Source organism: Strongylocentrotus purpuratus, unplaced genomic scaffold, assembly GCF_000002235.5.
Source record: "Strongylocentrotus purpuratus isolate Spur 01 unplaced genomic scaffold, Spur_5.0 spur5_contig_265, whole genome shotgun sequence".
NCBI classification, from domain to species: Eukaryota; Metazoa; Echinodermata; class Echinoidea; order Camarodonta; family Strongylocentrotidae; genus Strongylocentrotus; species Strongylocentrotus purpuratus.
Genome location: NW_022144914.1, coordinates 4,353 through 10,027, shown reverse-complemented (window position 1 = coordinate 10,027; position 5,675 = coordinate 4,353). Strand labels below are relative to the sequence as shown.

At 45.3% G+C, this 5,675-nt stretch overlaps 1 pseudogene; it reads left to right on the top strand.

The window, feature by feature from the left end:
* Positions 1 to 637: 637 nt before the first annotated feature.
* LOC115922831 lies at positions 638 to 5,083 on the top strand (annotated as a pseudogene).
* The last annotated feature ends 592 nt before the right edge of the window (positions 5,084 to 5,675 follow it).

Here is a 5,675-nt window from a genome sequence, read left to right as displayed (position 1 = left end):
GGTAGGGATGTCAGAATAGGGTAGGCGCGGGGAAACCGGAAGCAGAACTACTTTTTTTGTTTGGCCTTACTCAAGGGCTATCATTTCATCATCTTAATACCGAAACAGATTAACTTCAAAGGTTAATACTCTCTATGTACTTTTTCCCAAGATATTGACACAGATTGAGAAACTGAAATTCTGTTACGCTGTGCTAATAATATCTTATTTGAAATATTGATATCCTTCTACAGATTCACCATAGCGGCAACAACTCGGAAGCCAGCTTAAATGTGATCACGGTCGTCAGACAAGTTGAGGCTTACGTATTACCACATCAGAATCCTCCAGTTTGAGTAATTTTTGCTGCTGCAGTGATATAACACGAACGATCTACAGAAACTTGCCCTGATGACAAAAGAGGCTACTTCACATTCGAAATTTCTTGCGCTGCATTTTATTCCAATTGTGAGACCACACATCCAAACTCAGGATTTCCTAAAACTCAAACCCTTTGCCCTGATTTCTCCATCTGCAGCTTGTACATGTAACTGGAAAGGAAAGATATTTTTTGTTTCAACATCTCATCCTTAGCACTTGCTGCCGTATATATTTTCTGAAACTTGGAATCCCACACAAACTTTCACAATGGCCAATTATGAACTGCATGGATCGCAGCTTCAGCAGAGGTTTCTACAAATACGGGAACTGATTGCGCGACATCCACTGGTGTTCCTGATCAGTCCAATCCTGATCATGATTCTTCTCAGCGTCGGATGAGCCAGTTCAGTCTTAACGGCAACGTGGAGCTCTTCTTGCCTGAAGACTGTGAAGCCCGGCTGGACGGCGCTTTCACTACGGACCATTTCCTAATCGGCACTGAAGGCGGCGATTTCCTGCCCAACCGGGAATTGGAACTCTTCAACCGGAGAGGACGGCTCATCCTCACCGCGTTGGACGGCAAGTCAGCCTTGCGTCAGGACTTTCTGGTCGACTTGCTTAGACTGGACCAGGAAATCCGCTCCTTCGAGGTCACCCTCAACTACACGGTCTTCACCCACGAGGACGTATGCCAACGATTCATGGGGCAATGCGTGGACAACGAGATCCTCAAGTTTTACCGGGGTCGCCTGCATGAGTTTGAAAACCTCACCCTGACTTACCCTCTGTCCGAAATCCCCACTGATTTTGGGTTGACGATACCTGCATTTATCGGTCCCAATCTTGGCGGGGTGAAGTTAAAACAATGCCAGCGTCGTCCAAGGCGTTCAAGCCATCCGTTTGTTTTACTCCCTGGGTACCGGCCCGGATGAGGACGATTTTGCAGACGCCTGGGAGCGCGAGTTCCTGCAAGTCGTGGATGACTTCAGAACGAGACGTCCACGATGCGCATCATGAGGAGCACGTCGATGACCCTGTCGGCCGAGGTTAACGAGGCAGCCTTCACAGTCCTGCCCCGGTTTGTGGCCACCTTCTGCATCCTAGTCCTGTTTGCTGTCTGCTCCTGCATCATGAGGGATTGGGTTCTCAGCAAGCCCTGGCTTGGATTCATCGGTGTCATCTCAGCCGCCTTCAGCATCCTCTCTGCTCTGGGAATGCTGAGCCTTGTCGGACTAGAATACAACAACATCGTGTCTCTTATGCCATTCCTAATCTTAGGTGAGTCTTTTCCCATATTTTATCACTCTGTCCAGAGCTTTTATCACATTCTAGTGATTAAAAACATTTACTAGAAAGTATGAGGTCATGTATTCAAGTCCATCCTAATATCGACCTGTTGCTTTTTTTTACTACATCAGTGCCTGTTGCAGTTCAGAACATGATTTCGCATAGCTAGTAAAGGACTACATTTTATGGAGCGAGTAAGCAGAAAATGCTTCACAACCAGTAGAATACCATTCACACCAATACGATTAAAGAGTGAAGGCATTTTGTGTTGCAATTGTTCTTGCTAATACAAACTTTGCTATGCTAAACTATTTGCAATGCTTTTGCAGTGCTCTGCAGTTGATAAGAAGCTTGTAGAAAATGCCAAATGTGATGGGATCCCACAAAACGGGTGGTTTGGATTTTTGTTCACTCATTGATTATTCATCTGAAGAATGGAGGACTTTAGTCTGCTTTGCACAAAGGCCTATGTGTGCAGGTGTTAAAGGGAATATACAATATTTGCAAACATCGAAAAATAAAACTACCAAGTTTTTGCGAAATACCTTAATACATGTAGGATGTTGGTAAATGACAGTCTAAAGCATCCTGTAAAATTATGGCACCTGGTATACTGTCATTTTCAAGAAAAGTGGTATTTTTGTATCAATTCCAACACTGATCGGCCAATCAGCGTTGGAAACAACTGGCTTTGTTTCAAATACTGGCCCCAATTGACCATTGCACTTGTTTGCAATCGATTACAAACCTATGAACGGGTACGAGCCAGCTAGACTGGTTCCCTGACCTTACAATTCCCCAATGTATGTAAACTGCTCTGTTTCTTCTTATATGGAGTCAGGGAACCAGACTACAGGAAAATGATCGTTTTTCTTGGTTTTTATAGCATTTTCGAACCCAAAACCTCCAAAAGTCAGTGTAACTATATTGCTTTATATTTCCAACCCCCAATTCCATCCATTTCTGAAAATTACAGCAAAAGCAATGATGTATATTCCCTTTAAACCTTGGTTTCATTGACTGAAAGGAAGTTTTTATCTTGACACTGTAGGCGTGGGTGTGGGATAACATGTTCGTCATGGTAGCGGCATGGCGACAACTCAGCCTGTATCTCTCCGTTGAAGAGCGCATGGGACGCACCTTCTCGGAAGCTGCTGTAATCCATCACCATCACCAACGTAACCACGGTGCTGGCCTTCATCATCGGAGCCAGTTCCTCCCTGCTGGCGTCCGACATTCTGCATCTACGCGGCGTGGCCATGTTCTTCGTCTACTTCTACCAGATGACGTTCTTCGGGGCAGCGATGGCTCTGATCGGCCAGAGGGAGGCCCAGAATCTGCACTGCTACACATGCAAGAAGGTAGGACGAGGATGAAAATAAACCATTACACTATTTCGTCATCAGCACCACGAACTGACACTCACGCGCAAGTGGGTGTCAGTTCATGAAAACCGTGTAATCAAATTTGGTTTCACCAACTCACACCCGGTAGTGCGCGCCCACATTAGACACTGACGCAAAATAGGAAGATTTTTTTTTTTTTTCACGAACTGACACCCACGCATGATCAGCAATACAGAACGGAGAAATACGGTTTGAAAGGTTTTACACGAATGTAATCCATCCGTATACGTACATGTGTGCATACACAGCAATTTAATTAAAAATTGTTTAAATTGGTAAAATTATGATCAGTTTCAGTACGTGAAACCGAAAAATGTACGGGGTGCGCTCTAAAAGTGCCGCACTGTGGAGGATGTCAGTTCGTGAAACCCAAAATATCCCGGTTCTGTAAAATATGTGCGCGTGCATGCGCACTCGCGCAAAATGGATGTCAGTTCTTGGTGCCGATGACGATTTGTCAAAAAAAGTTGTACTCTGCATTCCAAAAAAGCTACTGGAGCATGTTTGTCCCTAACTTCATCCCACCCCCCTCCCGCTTCAACTACGTGTCTGTGTGCAGCTCCTGTCCTGCAATGTTGGAAAATTGTCTAGAATGTCTATTACTGTGCCTTGGTTTGTTTTAAGACTTACTTCATGTGTTATAAATGTTGATTTTGTCCGTTTGTGTCACAGGTACTTCCAAGGGAAGAGTCACCCAACAAGTTTTACCTTCTGTTTCTGCTCTGGAGGTATCTCAAGGACCAAACACAAAGGCCATATCATTGATCTGGAACACCGCATCATGAAGTTCTTCCACCTCTACTACGCGCCATTCATCACCAGGTCCTGGGTGAAAGGGGTGGTGCTCGTTTGTTACGTCTTGTACCTAGGGGGCGCTATTTACGGCTGCACCCAGATTAAGGAGGGGCTGACTCTGAAGAACCTGGCCCTGGACGACTCGCCAACGTTTCACTACTATGACTTGGAGGACACAAAATTCCGCGAGGTTGGGCCAGCCGTGAGCGTGATCTTAAAGGATGAACTGGCATATTGGGATCCTGCTGTCCGGGGGCAGATTGAGAATTTGACGCAGAAATTCGAGAAAAGCTACTACGCGTTTGGAAAGGAGATTACGCAGTCCTGGGTGCGAAGATTTCAGCCGTTACTGGGGGGCAATCGAGTTGGTCTGGCCGGACAAAGCCAAGCCGGGAAAGGAGGCATTCATGGAAGTCTTGACACAGGACTTCCTGATGGATCCACGCTACCAGATGTATCAATGGACATTGACTTCATTCAGGACAACGAAACGGGGGAAAGAACCATCAGAACGTCGCGTTTTTCTTGTACAGACAAAGAACCTGTTAACGTATGTGGACGAGTCCAAAATGATGTTGGGAATGAGGAAGACTGCGGAAGAATCGGCCCTGGATGTGATCGTCTATCATCCAGCTTTTGTTCTGTATGAGAGCCAAGTCGGCATCATCCCTAACCTTCTACAGACATTGGGGATTGCGCTCGCCTGTATGTTCTTGGTCGCGGTCATCATGATCCCGCATCCCGTCTGCGCAGTCTGGGTTACACTTTGCGTAATCTCCATCGACGCTGCTGTGATGGGTTACATGGCACTCTGGGACGTCAACGTCGATCCCATTTCCATGGTAAACATCATCCTTTGCATAGGTTTCAGTGTGGACTTCTCGGCGCACGTCACCTACGCTTTTGTCGTGGCGCCCAAGGAGGACCCCAACAGTCGAGCAGGGTATGCTCTCCATGCCTTGGGCATGGCCATCCTCCAAGGCGCTCTCTCATCCATCATAGCAATCTCTGCCCTCTCCACTGCGCCCGTCTACATCTTCAGAATTTTCTTCAAGACATTGTTCCTCGTTATGGTCTTTGGGGCTCTGCACGGCTGGTCTTCCTCCCTGTGATCTTGACATTCATGGGAAGATGCATGCCCCACCGTGCCCCCAAGGAGGAGAAAGACAAAGATGCAGTTGCCAAGCAACAAACTTCCAAGTTATTGCACAACATCCCGCTGAAGCCTAGACCTGGTGAGCAAGACAAAGTGGTTGTTGATTTGCATATCACAACAGTATAGCAGAACTTCCCATTTCCCCATTATAATTTCCATACAGGTATATTGTAAATGTGCAGTATTTTTGTGTGAATGTAAGCATCATCATATTTTTGTTTTTTAAATTAAGCATGATGTAAGCTTTACATGCATGAGATATTTTCAGATCCGTGCTTGCTATTTTTACCATATATTCATTTCATCTTGTTTTAAAGTGTGAGATGATACTTGAATCTGTTGACTAGTTCAAGTTGTACAATGTCAGTATTTTTTTATATCACAACACACAAATGGCATAATTGACCTATCGCGGTAGAATCGCGTCAAACGCAGCTTGTGAAATATTGTCTAATTACATGATATATATACAAATGGACGCGGAACGCGCAAAATCTGAGACAAACAAAAGTTTTTGAATAGTGTACAGTTAGTGTTAGTGTCTAAGGGGCGTGGCTAACTTGCAAACGGCGATAGGTCAATTCACAATCCCTCTGGAAATAAGAATTTTGGAAAGCAGTATTATGCAGTCAATTCTCGTTAATACAGACACTTTCTGGTACAAATTCTGG